Genomic DNA, 18,430 nt, shown 5'->3' with positions numbered 1-18,430 from the left:
TTTTATTTAAGTTAATTAAATTGCCTAAAACTATAAAGAATTCAAGCCTCCAAAAAAAATCCTAAAAAACTTCTCTGTTTTCTCTCTTCAAACCTAGCCACCATAGTAAAACTTAGGGGTTGCCATCGATTTTTATCGATGGTAAGCCCCAAATTTTTCTTCAATTTAATGGTTTTAGACTTTTAGCCAATAAAGCTCACCAACAATATGGTGATTATAGTCAGTCCCTCCATGTAGGGTTTAGTCACTTTCCTAATGGTGAGATGTTTAGTATTGTTTGTTTATTTGTTTTTCGTGTGTGCAGGGATACAAATTCGGAAGATTCTTTTTGCAAATTTGTGGCATTGCGGGTCTGTTGGTATAGGGGTGTGTAGACACCTAAAAATGTCTCCCCAAAACCAAACCCGATGATAAACAACCTTTCACCGCCATTATTGGTCGGGTCGAGTATTTAATCTCGAGAGTGCTTAAAATCCATATTCAGTCAAACATAGTCAGTCCACAAATCAGTTCAAACATTTAATCAATTTCAGTCCAACTCGCATTTCAACCCAATTTCTTTTTAATTCATTTCGTGTTATTTATTAATTAAGTCCAATTAATAAATAATCAAACCCTAAGCCTGAAATAAGTCTGGAACAGCTGAAACGACGCCAATTATCGCGTGCTTAATGCTTAAGAAAAAAGGTTAAATGAATTTGGACGGATTTCTGGAAAACACAAATGCCGCGACACGACAATTTTCTAGGGTTTTGTTTTGTGGCGCCTTCAATTCTAGGGTTCCGTACCTCACCCCTTATATTTTCTCTATAAATACGAGGCTGATTTCTCAGTTTTGGGGCACCAATCATTTCTCTCTTTCTCTCTTATGCACCAAATCATTCTCTCTTTCTCTATCATGCTCTAGCCTAAATACTAGCCTTCCCTATTCTTTCACAATACATCCCTTAAGCACTTCTTGGAGTCCGTACTTTACCCGAAGTGTTAAACTTAAACCAAGGCGTGAAAGATAGAACTGTTTAAGGGTTTAGCCCCAAATCAACTTTACTTTAATTTGATTTAATTTCCATTATTGTTTATTAATTTTCCTTGAAGTTACTAACGCGTTTATTGTTTTATAATCAAGCAAACGCAATCAAAGTAAGGAATCATGTTCTTTTTGTTCCTGTTATATTTCTAACGGTTTTTGTTATGTTTTTCATATACTAATCGTTATTTTTATGGTTAAATTGCTTCCAATGTTGATGTTATTTTTATTATATTTATTGATCACCATATTGCATGTTTAAAGGGAATATGTAATTGAATATCATGCTTAATAAGATAATTTGGATGACCGGTTTAGGATCCTTTTTAATCTTGTTGTTTAATCAAATGATCATAATATTTAGAATCATATGTTGCATTAGCATTCAAGAAATTTCGCCTAATAATAGTTTGGAGCAAATTGAATCTTTGTTTGTATGCCTTTGAGATAGCAGAAAATACTTTTCACAATAAGAATCGAGTAGAGGCCAATACGGGCAAATGTAACTCCATGACTCACTTCGTATCATCATCCCCGATCATGCTTTCATGGTTTTGAACCATATGGAGTTAGTAATCTCATGGATTATGAATGACCTTCAGGGTCAATCGTTATTGCCTATCGTTGTCCCTTATTCGTGGTTGCCTTAAATGATCCGTGAACGTTTTACAAGTTCCTTAGAAACTTGTTGGTAGCTCCCTACTTTGCTTTGTCCCTAATCGTATGTCAATTCCCACTTCCTATGAGTGCCAAGCATATTCACCACATGCTTAGTGTAGGCGCACTTCGAACGACGCCTACAATTTGGCGACTCCACTGGTGAGGATTCTTGGTTATTTATCGATTTGAGTGATTGATATTTAATTAAGATGAGTTTGATGAGACTTGAAAGATTCTTGAATCGTATTCCTATGAATAATTTGGCATTTTTTGCTTATGCGTTGACGTTTTAACGTCGTATTTAGGTTCACCTCGTAGGAAAAATTGAATTACCTGATTGCGATAAAGAACAGAGGCACAAATTAAAATTTCTTGACTACCGCGCAATGGCAGAACTGTCGTGGCACGGAAGAGTTTGCCGTGACGCGGCAGAGTTTGATGTGACGCGACAATTTTTACCGTGGCACGACAATTTATGTCGTGGCGCGACAGTCCTGAAATGTTTTCTGTGGTTCTGCTTTTTTCTCGTTGTTAGCTTCCTTTGATTTTTCTGAAAAACCGTATGTGTTCTACATACGTTTTAGCCCCGGGGGATTTAAGTTCTATCAACCCGAAAACGTTCACGGCAATAAGGGTTCATCCGAGTTATTAAATCCACCCAAACCATGGAGTCGAGTTTGATTTAATCACAAACTTGCGGAGCCGCCCGTTGGCATACACCCTTAAGGGAGGCTGCCTTGCTAACGCATCCAAACTCTTAACCATGGTACCCTTTTGACACCAAAAAGCTTGACCATAGTGGAACATAGAACTTGACCTTAGGTTACGAACTTCATTGCACCATTATGACTACGTGCCCTATGTGTGCATCTTTGATTGTTTAATCCTAACCTTAATGATCGTTCTTCATCTATGGTGTTGGTTTATTTCTAATGAATGCCAATGGACTGTACTCACTAAGTAATTAGCGCAAACTCTAAAATTGACAAAAGCTGGAAAAATAGACAAATAGAGCTTGGAACTACTTACCGTGTCAGGGCAGTTTGTACCGCACCACGGTATATTCTGTCGTGCCACGACAGTTGTACCGCGGCGCGGTACCCAGGGAATAGTCCAGTCAGCTCATATTTTATTCTATCGTGTTATTTTGGTCCTCGCGTTACTCGTCTTGTTACTGTTTACATGTCTAGCCATGCGATCATACCACGAGTCTTATAACATCACCTAATCACTCACGAGTCAAGTATAGTCCACACACTTTTTTATGTCCGACTCGAGTCGTGCACCATGTCGTTTCTGATCGTACACTTGGTTCATGCATGTGTCTCCTTTTTCCGTCACAATAAAGAATGAGTGGAGTTCTTCTCACTTGTTTTCCAAATTCTGTCCTTTCCTCCCTTCTTTTTGAGAAGTGAGTCAAACCATTAAATGAATTTGTTTTACATCACAATACTTGGTCAAGAAGCAGCGGTAGATTGGTATGGTTCGAGTCACTACTGCAACAACCTCTTAGACCTAAGAGGCGTTCAAAGAAGATTTCGTCATCTCCACATCAACTATCACCTTCAAACTACTTTCAATTCATTCCAATGGCCACCAAAGAAGATATTGAGGGAATTCACAAGTCCATCGAGGCACTTTCTACCATGATGCAAAAACTCACTGCCCAAGTCAATACCATGGAACAAACCAAGGTCACTGTTGCTGTAGTTGACAGGATCAAAGATCAAGTGAGCAAGATTTATGAGGACTTCACCTATGTGGAACAACCTGTCACTTCTTTGGCTGTGAAGGACAAGCTCCTGGAAAAATTCTCCACTGCTGATATACCAAAGTTCAAGCCTACTGACAACCCAATGTTCCATTTGAAGGCTTTCTCTACAACTATGGCTCTTAAAGGACTAGATGTAACACTCTTCCCAACGGTGTTCCCTTTCTCCTTAGAGCATGCTTGCCAACAATGGTTTTGTTCTCTAGATTCCAAGCACACTGCAACTTGGCAAGATGATTGAAAGTCTTATGAATCGTTACAAGTGTAACATTCAAGCTAGAACTTCTAAACGTGAACTCTCCATTCTCAAACAGAAAGAGAATGAAGGCTTCACCGCTTATCTGAGCAGGTGGAGGGAGACATCTGCACTTTTAGTGGATCCCCCTAAAGAAAAGGAGATGGTTCGCCTCTTTGTCCAAAATCTGACTCATAAGTATAGGCAACATCTCAAATTCTTTCCATTAAACACTTTTGAAGCTGTATACGATATTGGCATCAATATTGAGGACGAGCTAATAAAGACCGCTAGTAGTAGTAACAATAATAACACTTGAAAAAACAAGAAGAACGACCTTCCTTATTCTTTGTCTTCTAAGCCCGAAAATACTACCAACAATGTAAGCCAAGTTGATCTCAATGAAGTTTTAGCTCTTGATGCTCCTCTGCCAAAGAAAAAGAACTTACACTCCTTTGGGAATGACTTATGATGCTACCTTTGATCGCCTCTACAGTCAAGGCTTGATTACACCTATTGGATCGTTCCCAGAGCCAAAACCTGAAGAAAGGAGTGCTAAGTGGAATCCTAATGCCCATTGCAAGTTCCACCAAGGAAGGGGCCACTTTACTAAGCAATGCTGGAATTTAAAAGATGCCATTCAAGATTTGGTTGATGCAAACAAACTTCTTGTCCCGCCAGGCGGCAAGAAGTAACAAGAAGCAATGAAGATAAGGCGCACGGCGAGTCCTTCGTGTAAGATTTCATGATGTCTTTCTTTTTTTAATCTCCATTTTCCCCATTTTTGTCTAACGTAGGTTTCCCATTCTAAATTTCAATATGTTTATTCACTTTTTCCATAAATAAAGTGAGCATAATTTCCTTTACATCTCGATCGTGTCTTTTTCCAAACCAAAAAAAAAAAAAAAAGCCGAACTAAACACAAGGTACACCAATGATTGGAGGCACCTTTGCAACCCATTCATTCCCCTTAAACCATTCAAACATATATTGCATTTCTTCACTAACCATTTTGAGCCTCGTCTAACAATTGACCTTCATTTATTCAACCTATATTCACCTAACCTTGGGGTGGGAAAATGTGCAATTCGTGTAATATTCAAAAGCAAGTTAAGAAAAAAAAATCTAAGGGTAAGTGTTCCAATGTCTTTGATATGATATCTCGAATTGCGTCTCTCACCGAGTGCTTGGTACCGTGCTTGAGAAACATGAATATTAAGTGAGTGATGGACTGCATGATCCGAGATTGCCCACATTGATTCAAAAGAATAAAAAGAACAAAAATTCAAAGCAAAGAGAAATGAAAAATAAAGCTTGCAAGTTTAAATTTCAAATACACAATTACACATCTTGGGGGGCTTCTCTCAGGTCTTGAACCTTTTACCCTTTTCTTCGTTAAACCATCAGCTTAACCACGTTACAACCCTCAAAAGACCTCTTTGAGGTGTACACATACTTGAGCGAAGTTCGGCTAGAGCTACGTTTGGCCTAATTCCTAACGGATACGTAGGCAATCTCACATCGAGGTGCGGCCACATTCATATTCATATTCATATTCAGCATGATCGTGTCAAAGCATCTCCAATGCTCATCCCTATCCATCTAGAGTTAGACTTGGGGGGCTTGAACCCACATCACTTAGCCTACCCAGCCTAAAGAGTCACCATCTCTACTTTTTTCACATCTCTTTCCATCACCATAACCTTTGCAGCCTAACCTTAGTATCACTTTCACACACTTCATTCACATATGCAAGGCCATATCCTCCTTCCCTTAGGAATCCCTTATCATGAAATCTTGTTACCACACCACGCATGCTTTACAATAGCATCCAGCAAAGTCATCATCATTCGATAGCATTGTCACAAATGTACTTAGCTTCCTGACCTAGGTACATTTATCAAGATTCATGCAAGATGTGCTTAGCTCCCTAACCTAAGTAACATTCACTATTGCATACATTACATATCGTGCTTAGCTCCTTGACCTAAGAAATTGTCATTATTTCATGCATTACTCAACAATCACCATTGTATACGTGCTTAGCTTCCAGACCTAAGTGATGTTCAAGATTGTTTTTTCATACACTACATATGATACTTAGCTCCCTAACCTAAGCAACATACACCGATAATAAACTACGATTATACCATGCTTAGGTTCATGACCTAAGTTCAATAATTGGTCGGGTCACATGATGTAATTGTCCTTAGCCTCCTGGCCTACAAACATTCATCATGCATACATTATTTTCAAAGACGAGCAATTCAATTTGATAAGAAGAAAATCCAGCGATTCATCTCGCTTTGCTCATCGAGGAAGTTCAAAAATTATTCCTTTTTTCATGTCTTTTCTTTTGGGGAAGTTCAAAAACTTTTTCAAAAATTTTATTGACGGAAGTTCGAAAAATCTTACTTCATTTTTCACGTCTTTCTTTTTCGGGAGAAAGTCGGTACCCTCCACTCATGACGGAAATTTTCGCATTTTTAGTTATTTGTGTCTGCGCACACACTCAAACTATAAATTTACACACACAGTCACAAGTCATACACATGTCATGTCGTGTCAAGTCAAGCTTGGTTAAGTTAGTTGGTCATGTCAATCGCAGTCCATACGAGTCCTTTGGCAAATTCTATTTTGCAGGTTTCAGGTACAATCAAACAAATTATCATCTTCTACAACCCAAGTTCAGGGAAAATCGAACCATTATCATTTATCAAACACCTAGTGATCATCTTCCGAGGCGAGGACGATTCACGTTGCAAGTTTCTCAAGGTGTAGAGCCTTATAATTTCTCATTATCAGACAAGCTTTTCCCCTGGAGAATTGTGGGTCGTTGCACACTTCTCAAGGCGTAGAATTCGGCGATTGTGTCCCAAGGCGTGGACATATAACTTCTCATTATCAGACAAACTTTTGTGAGGCGTGGAGAATTGTCGGTCGTTGCACACTTCTCGAGGCGTAGAAGTCGGTGATTGTGTCCCAAGGCGTGGACATGTAATTTCTCATCATCGGACAAGTTTTTCTCGAGGCGTGGAAAATTGTCAATCGTTGCATACTTCTCGAGGCGTAGAAGTCGGCGATTTCGTCCCAAGGAGTGGACACTTAGTGTTATTCCCGGAGTATGGAATTTCACTTGTGAGCTACTCGAGGCGTAAGAGTTCACGATAGAGTTCCCAAGGCGTGGAAACTATCTCATCTAAGAGAATTACCAAGGCGTGGAAAAATATCATCCAATAGAATTCCCGAGGCGTGGAAAAATATCATCTAACAAAATTCCCAAGGCGTGGAAAATTAGCATCAGGTGGATTTCTCGAGGCGTAGAAAACTACCAAACATATTTGCCACCAATACACTGGTGTCAGATACGCATTCTATCTCTTCACTCTTTTATCTTGTGGAACTAACGCTTTTCTGCAGGTATCGGTGTATACAGAGTGATTTAGGATCGTAGAACGTCTTAAACATTCTCCGTCCCAATCGACTACTTTGACTATCGTTTTTAAAACTGGCGTTTCTACAAACTCGGTCAAAGTGGGGGCTTTTGTAGACACCTAAAAATGTCTCCCCAAAACCAAGCCCGATGATAAACAACCTTTCACCGCCATTATTGGTCGGCTCGAGTATTTAATCTTGGGAGTGCTTAAAATCCATATTCAGTCAAACATATTCAGTCCACAAATCAGTCCAAAGATTTAGTTAAACTCAGTCCAACTCGCATCTCAGCCCAAATTCTTTTTAATTCATTTCGTGATATTTATTAATTAAGCCCGACTAATAAATAATAAAACCCTAAGCCTAAAATAAGTTCTGAATAGCTGAAATGGCGCCTAATTATCACGTTCTTAATGCTTATGAAAAAAGGTTAAAATGAATTTGGACGGATTTCTGGAAAACACAATTGTCGCGACACGGCAAAATCTGCTGCGCCACGACAACATTTGTCGCGCCACGGCAATTTCTGCTGCTTAACGGCAATTCTGCCGTGACACTGCAATTTTCAAGGGTTTTGTTTCGCAGCGCCTTCAATTCTAAGGTTCCGTACCCCACCCCTCATATTTTCTCTATAAATACGAGGCTGCTGATTTCTCAGTTTCAAGGCACCAAACAGTTCTCTCTTTCTCTCTTATGCACCAAATCATTCTCTCTTTCTCTCTCATGCTCTAGCCTAAACACTAGCCTTCCTTATTATTTCACAATACATCTCTTGAGCACTTCCCAGAGTCCGCACTTTACCTGAAGTTCTAAACTTAAACCAAGGCGTGAAAAGTAGAACTGTTTGAGGGTTTGGCCCCAAATCAACTTTACTTAATTTGATTTAATTTCCATTATTGTTTATTAATTTTCCTTGAAGTTACTAACGCGTTTATTGTTTTATAGTTAAGAAAATGCAATCAAAGTAAGGAATTATATTCCTTTTGTTCTTGTTATATTTCTAACGATTTTTGTTATGTTTTTCATATACAAATCGTTATTTTTATGGTTAAATTGCTTCCAATGTTGATGTTATTTTTATTATATTTATTAATCACCATATTGCATGTTTGGCACCGGTTTAAACCCCCCTTAAGGAACCGATTTTGAACCGTTGGGGATTTGAGGGGTGCCAAATCCTCAAATTTTTGGCACCGGTTCAAAACCGGTGCCAACTAATGGATTTGGCACCGGTTAACCGGTGCTAATTACCCATGGCGTGCCTTTTTTTTCAATTTCAGTACAATAGGCACCGGTTTTGGCTTAGAACCGGTGCCAAAAGTCCCCTATTAGGCACCAGTTTTTACTTAGAACCGGTGCCAAAAGTCCCCAAAAAAATATATAAAAAACCTTTAGCACCGGTTTATTTTAAAACCGTTGCCAAAAATGCCCAAAAAAAATAATTTTTATTTTTTTTTTAATTTTTGCATTTTTTTCACTTAAATTGTACCAAATACTTATAATATTACACATATATTTTCTTCAATAACTTGTAATATTACACATATACATAACAAGACTATATATTGTGTAATTGGAAATCGAGTAGGAAGCCCGTATTCAGAGCTCTAAGAAAAGTCTCGTCCACAGTCAGTGATATCCCTCCCCCAGCATCATCATCCTTGCGCAGCCACGCACCATCAGAGTTCAGCTTGAAGTATCCCTCCCTAGGAGTAAATAAATAAAAAAGAGTTATACTGTCATTGGTCTTATTTGTTACGGACTTGCAAAACCAACAGATAACACATCCAAGGATCAAAGTACATGATCGTTGACAGTTCATTCAAAGTTTCAAATAGATACAACAACCAAACTGGTAACATTACCGTTCCAATAATAGTCCATTTTAATTAAGTGTCCAAAACTATTTGCCAAACTAGAAACAACAGTTGCTAGACCATTCAACTATCAACTAATATGAAATAAATAGAGATACATATGAAGATAATATTAAGAAGCATTAAAATTAATTTGAGAAAGACTTATTAATATAAACTATGCTTTAATCAAAGATATAGCAAACAATTTGAGGAAACTATTGGCAATGATTCAAGCTTGTGCAGTAATGAATTAGACACCCATTTGCTAAGATCTCCCATGCTTTCCTGTATTTTATTTTTCCTAGCAAAAGTCAAAGAGGCAGTGAGACAAGTAAAGTTCTCCAGCTCAAGCTATTTTTGGTTCTTACTTTTTGATTTGTTTAAAGGCTTACTGGTTTGCTCACTTAAACTGTAAATCAATTAAACTGTAATAACACTTACTATTGTTGCACGATCAAGTCAATCTCTACTTCAGGCAGAGCAAGAGCAACCTCCTCTTTAAAGACAAGATTAGAGTCCCTGAAACAAAGGCATACACACGTTAGATATTTATCCAAAACTTAGCGGTAACAGATGAAACAACAAGTTTAATTAAAAAAAAAAAAGGAGCTATGCAGGTGATAACAAAGAGGAAAAAGTATTGCAAAATTTTTTTTTTAAAAAAAAGGAGCTATGCAGATGATAACAACCCAGAGTCAAAAGTAAAAATACAGAGCGGACAACTCCCTCGTTGTAGGATTGTATGGAAATAGATCAATTCAAGGAATCAAGGATGCATAAGGAGTTGCAATTAGAAACCCTAACCTCGAATTTCTGATTTTTGGTTCCAAATTGATTCGAATTTGTTGTTGTTGAAGACGCACGCACATCGAATTGATTCAAATAGACGCACCCAGAAACCCTAACCTCTAATATTGTAGAAAGAGAGAAGGAGAAGGAGAAGGAGAAGAAGATCGAAAGAGAGAAGAAAGGAAAGGGAAAGTGGCGGTTATGGAGAAGGAGATCGAAGGAGAGAGACGGAGTGTTAGGAAAGTGCTGAGAGAAAGCTCCGAACTCCCTTCAATGGAGAAATTCGAGTACGCTACAATGGAGGAGAGAGAGAGGCAGATCAGTAGATGAGAAGAGGAAAGAGCAAGGAAATGATGAAGAATAAGACGCGCGTTATAAACCGAGCTTTTTTTTTGTAAATGGCACCGGTTCAAACCGGTGCTAATTACTATAGTTAGCACTCTATTGCTTTCAATGTTTTTTTTTTTTGTTTTTTTTTGTTTTTTTTTTTTTAAAAAAAAAACCGGTGCTAATTAAATGAGTTGGCACCGGTTTTGATTGGAACCGGTGCCAACTCCCTAGTTTCCAATCCCGCCCATTTCATTTGGCACCGGTTTTCAAGAACCGGTGCTAAAGGGGGGTGCCTATTTGATTTTTTCTACTAATGTTACCTGAAGTTCTAAACTTAAACCAAGGCGTGAAAACTAGAACTATTTGAGGCTTTGGCCCCAAATCAACTTTACTTAATTTGATTTAATTTTCATTATTGTTTATTAATTTTCCTTGAAGTTACTAACGCATTTATTGTTTTATAATCAAGAAAACGCAATCAAAGTAAGGAATTATATTCCTTTTGTTCCTGTTATATTTCTAACGCTTTTTGTTATGTTTTTCATATACTAATCGTTATTTTTATGGTTAAATTGCTTCCAATGTTGATGTTATCTTTACTATATTTATTGATCACTATATTGCATGTTTAAAGGGAATATGTAATTGAATATCATGCTTAATAAGATAATTTGGACGACTGGTTTAGGATCCTTTATAATCTTGTTGTTAATCAAATGATCACAATACTTTAGTATAAAATGTTGCATTAGCATTCGCAATTTAGCCTAATAATAGTTTGGAGCAAATTGAATCTTTGTTTGTATGCCTTTGAGATCGCAGGAAATACTTTTCACAATAAGAATCGAGTAGAGGCCAATACGGGCGAATGTAACTCCATGACTCACTTCGTACCATCATCCCCGATCCTCCTTTCGTGGTTCCGAACCATATGGAGTTAGTAATATCATGGATTATGAATGGGGGTGTATCCTTCACGGGTCAACCGTTGTTGCATATCGTTGCCCCTTATTCGTGGTTGCCTTAAATGATCCGTGAACGGTTTACAAGTTCCTTAGAAACTTGTCGGCGGCTCCCTACTTTGCTTTGTCCCTAATCGTGTCCCTAATCGTATGTCGATTACCATTTCCTACGAATGCCAAGAATATTCACCACATACTTAGCGTAGGTGTGTTTCGAACGACGCCTATAGGTTGCAAATTTAGAAGATTCGTCTTGCAAATTTGCCAATCTTGATGACCAATCAAGTTTTATCACTTTTGCGACTATATATCAATGAAGCTCCATCAAGAGCGATGCAAATAAATCTAAAATGATTCAGGAGCAGTTCAGAAGCGATGACATTACTTCAGGGGTGTTTCATGCTTGTATTGAGAATTTAGATCTTATAAGGGATAATTATAAGTGCTGAATAACTATTATTATTAATGAAATCACCCCTCCCTATTAAAAAAAAAAAAAAAAAGCCTAAAATTATGTGACGATTAAAGTATAGTACTTATTAAAACACGGAGGGATAACAAATGTTCCCTTATTTTATATATTACTTCTTTTGTTAGTCTTAGTGTACTATTACCTTATTTTTATTTTTAGTATTGTAAGTTCTAACTTCTCTCTAAAAAGATACTCCGTGCCAAAAATTTTAAGAAATAATTTTTATTTTCATACAATAATAAAAAATTATCGCATTGGTTATGAGCTTATTAGAGCATACTCAACTCATGCTAGTTAAGGTTTCAAGTCGAGTTGAGTTTGATTAAGCGTTGCCTGAGTCGAGTTTGAGTTGTTCACGAGCTGCTCAACTTGATTAGCACCCCTAGCCTTGATCAATTATATTATTATACATTAACACATACGAAGTATAATTTTAAGAGCGAAATAATATTGAGTTTAAGTTAGTGGTATTGGAAAATTACCAGTTGAAATCAAAGACAAACGAGAGATACCGTATCAAAACAATCAAGATCCGTCCTCCTTCGGCTGTACCGTCGTTTGGAACCCACTAACTTAGAAGCGAAATACGCCACCGTCGATATAGATAAACAAGTGACTCACGCCCCCCAAGTTTTACACGATGACCTCCGTAATTCGTGTACCCGAACTCGAAGGTTGAAATTGCTCAAGAACTGTTAAGATCTCAAAGAGTAGGTTTGTGTTTAGTGTTTAGGTTTTGAAATATGTGAATAATGATAGGAAGAAGATGACCCTCGTATTTATATGTAATACCATGGAAATTTTCTCCTTATAAAACACTCTTTTTACTTTAAATAAAACTCAATTTAGGAAATAACCAAAATATTACCGGCACTGTGATAACGACTAAGGATATTTTCAAATTCACACAGCGAAAGTCTAAGTTAAAAACTAACTTTTCAAAACAAATAACTTAAGTTCACAACCTCAAAACATAAGTACACTAAAACATCTACAAGTTGGAACCAATGCAAACATGGCCCATCCATAACCACCTTTAAAATAAAACATAACAATGTTCGTCCCTGAATAGTAAATCAACAATTCAAAATATAAAAATAAGTAAGCATAACAGATAACTCTCTGTACTCATTCCCTTCATGCTCTTCATGCTTCAAGTACCTGTCACTTTCTCTTTATTTCAACCCCTCTACTCACCATATAAATGGGTCATAGTAGGGTCAATCCAAAGGCTGAGTACATATGCACCACACTAACATGATCATCCTAGAAATAATAAATAAAACATGCTTGCCATACAATTCACAAGTCAACTTACCTTTGACTTATAACTAACAATATTAATTATTAACAAATAGCTTTGGATTAAGCATTGAACGAGTTTTGTTCCTTAAAAATAGCCCATTAAAATATTGATCTTTCAATTAGGGAGCTACCCTAATTGGCACCTATTATGTCACTCTTGTGACGGAATTCCAGCGCATTAATAACAAAAGAAAGTACAGTGTCATGTACCCCTGTAGAAGATATGGTTAAATATAAAACCCCATAACTCCCCCCATATATTCATACTCCAGGTGTGTACATTCCAAGAGTTTTGGTGTGTATCCTCTTACACTTTACGTGATTTACCAATTTAACTTGTGATGACTCCGACTAATCAATAAAAAATAAACATAACAATAAACAATGCATACTTCCATTTCATTCTTGAATTAATTAGTGAGCACATACAATTTATTTTAATTAAGGTTTATTGCCTAGTTTTGTGCTCAAAATTGCACTATTACTACCTTGGTGCAAAAGATGCACTAATAAACTTTCTTGACTCAATCTCAACTTATACGTATGAGTAAGTAAATAAATAAACTAACTTCTTGACTCAACTCCAATAATATACGAGTGAGAAATAAAATCATGAATCATGCTCAATAATTAAAATCTTAGTTCTTTTAAACATACATAAGCTTTGCTTATTAAATTCATGCTTTCTTGATACTTGAAAATAAAACATACATCCATGATTTATACATATTCAACTTGTATCATGCCTTAAATAACATATTCACATGCTTTCATAATAATTCATGATCAACCAACATCAAATCCAAGCATTTAATCAACCAAACATGTTACTAATTCATCACTTGAAACATACTTTACATTCCTAGCATGATACTACGCATACACAAATATTTCTATGCGCATACGTACCTTGAATAACGCCTAAACTCGGCCACACTAGCTAGAAATCACCTAGCTCAAAGCTTCCTACAAATAAAAATACATAACCATAATTAATCCACTATTCTCCCAAATTTCCAGCAACTATAATAGCCTTTAAACCTTACTAATTAACCCAATTTAATGGTTTAAAAACCTTAAAACCTTTTTCTTTAAGTGGGTACTTGAAACTCTTTCAAAAAGACTTAGTTCTCATGACTTAAATAAAATTTCAGCATAATTATTTAATATAAAACATCACTAATAAACCAGAAAATCATATTTAAATCATTAAAAACCCTTTTCCGTTTTTTGGGTAATCAAACCCTAACATAATATTTAAAAAGTAGTGTGTATAATTAAATTCCAGCATTAATTGAGGGCTTTAAACTCATTAAAAATATGTTCTAATCATTAATTTAACAACTACAACAACCTAGAACCAAACCCTAACCATTAACATTAAATTTCCAAATTCTAGGGTTTGTAAATTGGGGTTTTTAATCAAATTAAAATTTGAAAATTATAAGAATAAATTAACAACATCAACTACCCAAAATTAACATCAAAATATAATTAAAATCATGCTTTGAATTAATTAAAACAAGCTTAGAAATTAAAATAGGAGAAAGAGTTATTTTATTTTATTATTTTTTTTCCTTTTATTACCGAAACCGCAAGGAGGAGGAGGAGAGAGGAGAGGACGACCAATGGCCGGTGGCTGCTATTGGTCACCGGCGTGAGCTGGTGGCCGGCGGTGGCTGTCGGTGTGGTTGTCGGTGGCGCGTGGGGAGGAGGAGAGAGAGGCGTGGGAAAAAGGAGGAGAAAAGAGGAAAAAGGAGAGAGAGAAAAATAAGAGAAAAGCTTAGGGTTTTGTAAATCTGACAATTGATTTTTGAGTGTGAAATCCTAAAGTTTTTGGGTATTTAAATCCGTTTTTAAATACCAAAAACACTTATTTACAAAACTGCCATTACTAATCTCATTCCTCCTTGAATTCTCCTTTAAGGCCAACTTGTTGGGCTCTTAAAAAGTATTTTATTTCCAACAAGTTAGTCCAATACTTTTAGTGATGTTGACCCAATTTAAAATACTTTATTGCCCCAATTATTAACTCATATTATTTTATACACACTTATTTTATATTAAAATAATTAATTCATTTAAAATGAAATGAACCGTTTAAAATTTGTTTATAAATAAAATAAATAATTTATGTATATAAAATATTATAAAAATACGGAGTATTACATTATATATGCCTTAAAAGAAGTTTCGTCCTCGAAACTTGAGCACGTAAATAATAAAACTTTGTTCAAAACTGTTTAAAATTGTACTTTTTCACCCACTTAGTAAATTTTGTTTTTCTTACTACTCATAGTTGTTGTACTTTTTGTAACCTTTCTTGCTCTCTTCTTTCTAAACTTTGTATAAAATTGTGCAAAATATACTAAAATGCACAAAAATACTTGAAATGAAGATAAAAGCGCGAAATTCTACCGCATTTTACCCCCCTTAAAGAAAACGAGTTACGACCCCGTAACTCAACTAACTTCAAACAATTCTAGATACTTATTTCTTATTTCATCCTTAGCTTCCCATGTCGCTTCCTCAGTTTCTTGATTCGACCATAAAACCTTTACTATCTTTACATCCTTCTTGCGTGTACTGCGCACTTTACTATCAAGAATCTTTACAGGTTTTTCCTCATAAGTTAGGCTTTGATCTAGTTCTATGGTTTTAGTTTGTAACACATGTGATTTATCTAGGATATACCTTCTTAATTGAGAAACATGAAACACATCATGTACCTTAATAAGGTCCATAGGCAATGCCAATCTCTAAGCTACTTTCCCTTTCCTTTGTAGAATTTCATATGGTCCGATGTACTTTAAACTCAATTTCCCTTTCTTTCCGAATCTCATGACTCCTTTCATTGGTGAAACCTTAAGCAATACTTTGTCACCAACTTTGAATTCTTCTTCCCTATGCTTCAAATCTGCGTAGCTCTTTTGCCTGTCTTGGACTGCTTGAATCTTAGCTTGGATTTCTCTACTTGCTTCGTGGTTTCTTCTATCAATTGAGGACCTAGAATTATTGTCTCACTTATGTCGCTCCAACATAGTGGACTTTTACACTTCCTTCCATACAAGGCCTCAAATGGTGCCATGCCAATACTTGCATGGTAACTATTATTATAAGAGAATTCTACCAAGTCTAAGCTATCTTCCCATCCTCTTTGGCAATCTAACACACACGACCTTAAAATATCTTCCAAGGTTTGGATAGTTATTTCAGAATGTCCATCCGTTGCAGGGTGGAATGTTGTACTCATCTTCAATGTTGTACCAAAGTTCTCCTGCATGCTTTTCCAGAATTTTGAAAGAAACCTAGAATCCCTATCTAAAACGATATCCTTAGGAACTCCATATAGTCTCACAACATTTTTGATGTGAGCCTTCACAAGTTATTCTATTTTCCAAGTCTCTTTCATTGGTATAAACACTGCCGATTTGGTAAGTCTATCCACCACAACCCAGATGGTATCATTTCCATTCTTTGACTTATGTAAACTAGTGACAAAATCCATCAAGATGCAATCCCACTTCCATCCGAGGATCTCGAGTGGTTGCACTGTTCCCTATAGTCTCTAGTGTTATCTTGACTTTCTGACAGGTTAGGCATTTAGCTACAAATTCCGCCACTTCTAGCTTCATTCTAGGCCACCAATACACTTTTTTCAAATCCTTATAAAGCTTATCTCCCCCTGGGTGTATTGAATAGGGTGTATTGTGTCCTTCTTCCATCAACTTCTTCTTTAACTCCTCACACTTTTGTGGTACACACCACCTCCCCTTAAATCGTATACTTCCATCATCATGGATTTTGAAATCAGTCGCCTTCCCTTTCTTGATCTTCTCTTTTATGCGATCTAATTTCATATCCTCTACTTGGTTATCCTTGATCTCATCAAATATCGTTGGTTGGATACTCAAATTATTAAGAATTCATTCCAACGCTCCATGGTGTACTACCTCGAGGTTCAACTTACTCATTTCTCTACAAAGCTCATCTGCCACTACCAAAGTGTTCAATCCATGAGTTTCTTTAAGACTTAAAGCACACAACTAAATTTTCCTTACCCTCATGGTATTGGATATCTAAATCATAGTCATTGAAGAATTCTAACCACCTATGTTATCTCACGTTTAATGTTGATTGCGTGAAAAGATACTTTAAACTTTTATGATAAGTGAATATTCTACATTTCACTCCATATAAATAATGCCTCCATATTTTCAACGCAAACACTATCGCTACAAGTTCTAGATCATGAGTAGGGTAGTTAACTTCATGTGGCTTTAATTATCTCGATGCATAAGCGATCACCTTCCCATTTTGCATCAAGACACATCCAAGTTCGTTCTTAGATGCAGTACTATATACATCATAAGAACCACTCCCATCAGGTAAAGTTAACACTAGTGCTATTGCCAAACTCTTCTTCAAGGCTTGAAATGCTTCCTTACACTTATTGCTCCATATAAACCTAGATTCCTTCTTCATCAACAAAGTCATAGGTCTAGCTATCCTTGATAATTCCTTTACAAATCTTCAATAATATCCACATAGGAAGACATACAATTCTAGCCTATATGCCCTTTCTTTCCTACCTAATCTCACCACATGCTTTCAAAAGCGATTAACACATAATTGCATATATGCACATAGGAAGACATACAATTCTAGCCTATAAATTTCTCAGCCAGTCGGCTTCCTGGGTATCAAGATCCAAAGCTATCAACTCTGCTTTCATTGTCGACCTGGCAATACGCGACTGCTTCACAGACTTCCATGAAATAGCACTCCCACAAAGGGTAAAAATAAACCCGCTGGTAGAGTTGACTTCATCACTGAAACTTACCCAATTTGCATCACAATAACCTTCAAGAACCAAAGGACGACCAACAAAGTCTAAACCCTAATTCATGGTACCTCGAAGATATTTAAGTACTCGCCTCAAAGTTCACCAATGTTCATTACTGGGACAATGAGTGTACCTGCTAAGCTTGCTCACCGCAAATGCAATATCCAGGCGAGTGCAGTTCATCAAGAACATAAGACCGCCTATTACTTTAGCAAATTCTTCTGCAGAAACAACTTTTCCCTGATTCTTCACTAGAGCTATGCTACTGTTAAACGGAGTCTTCAAAGGCACTACATCAAAGCTTTCAAACTTTTTCAATATATCCTCCACATAATGAGACTAAGTCAGGAAATAGCCTTTCTTGCTTTTTAAAACCTTAACACCAAGAATGACATCTACTTCTCCCAAATCCTTCGTCTCAAACTTAGAAGAAAGCATTTTCTTTGTTTCAGTTATAACACTGATATTAGCACTAAACAACATGTCATCCACATATAGGTATATGATCACACAATGATTACCAAACATTTTAGAGTAAACATATGCATCACTACCATTGACAACAAAAACGAAACTAAGAATAATACTTTGAAAATTTTCGTACCACTGCTTTGGTGCCTGCTTCAGTCCATACAAGGACTTCTTAAGCTTACAGACCTTATTCTCCATTCTAGGGACTACGAAATCTGGAGGTTGCTCCATGTAAATTTCCTCTTCCAAATCACCATTCAAGAATGCT

The sequence above is a fragment of the Chenopodium quinoa genome, unplaced genomic scaffold (genome assembly GCF_001683475.1).
Source record: "Chenopodium quinoa cultivar QQ74 unplaced genomic scaffold, ASM168347v1, whole genome shotgun sequence".
Classification (NCBI taxonomy): domain Eukaryota; kingdom Viridiplantae; phylum Streptophyta; class Magnoliopsida; order Caryophyllales; family Amaranthaceae; genus Chenopodium; species Chenopodium quinoa.
This window is presented reverse-complemented; position numbering follows the sequence as displayed.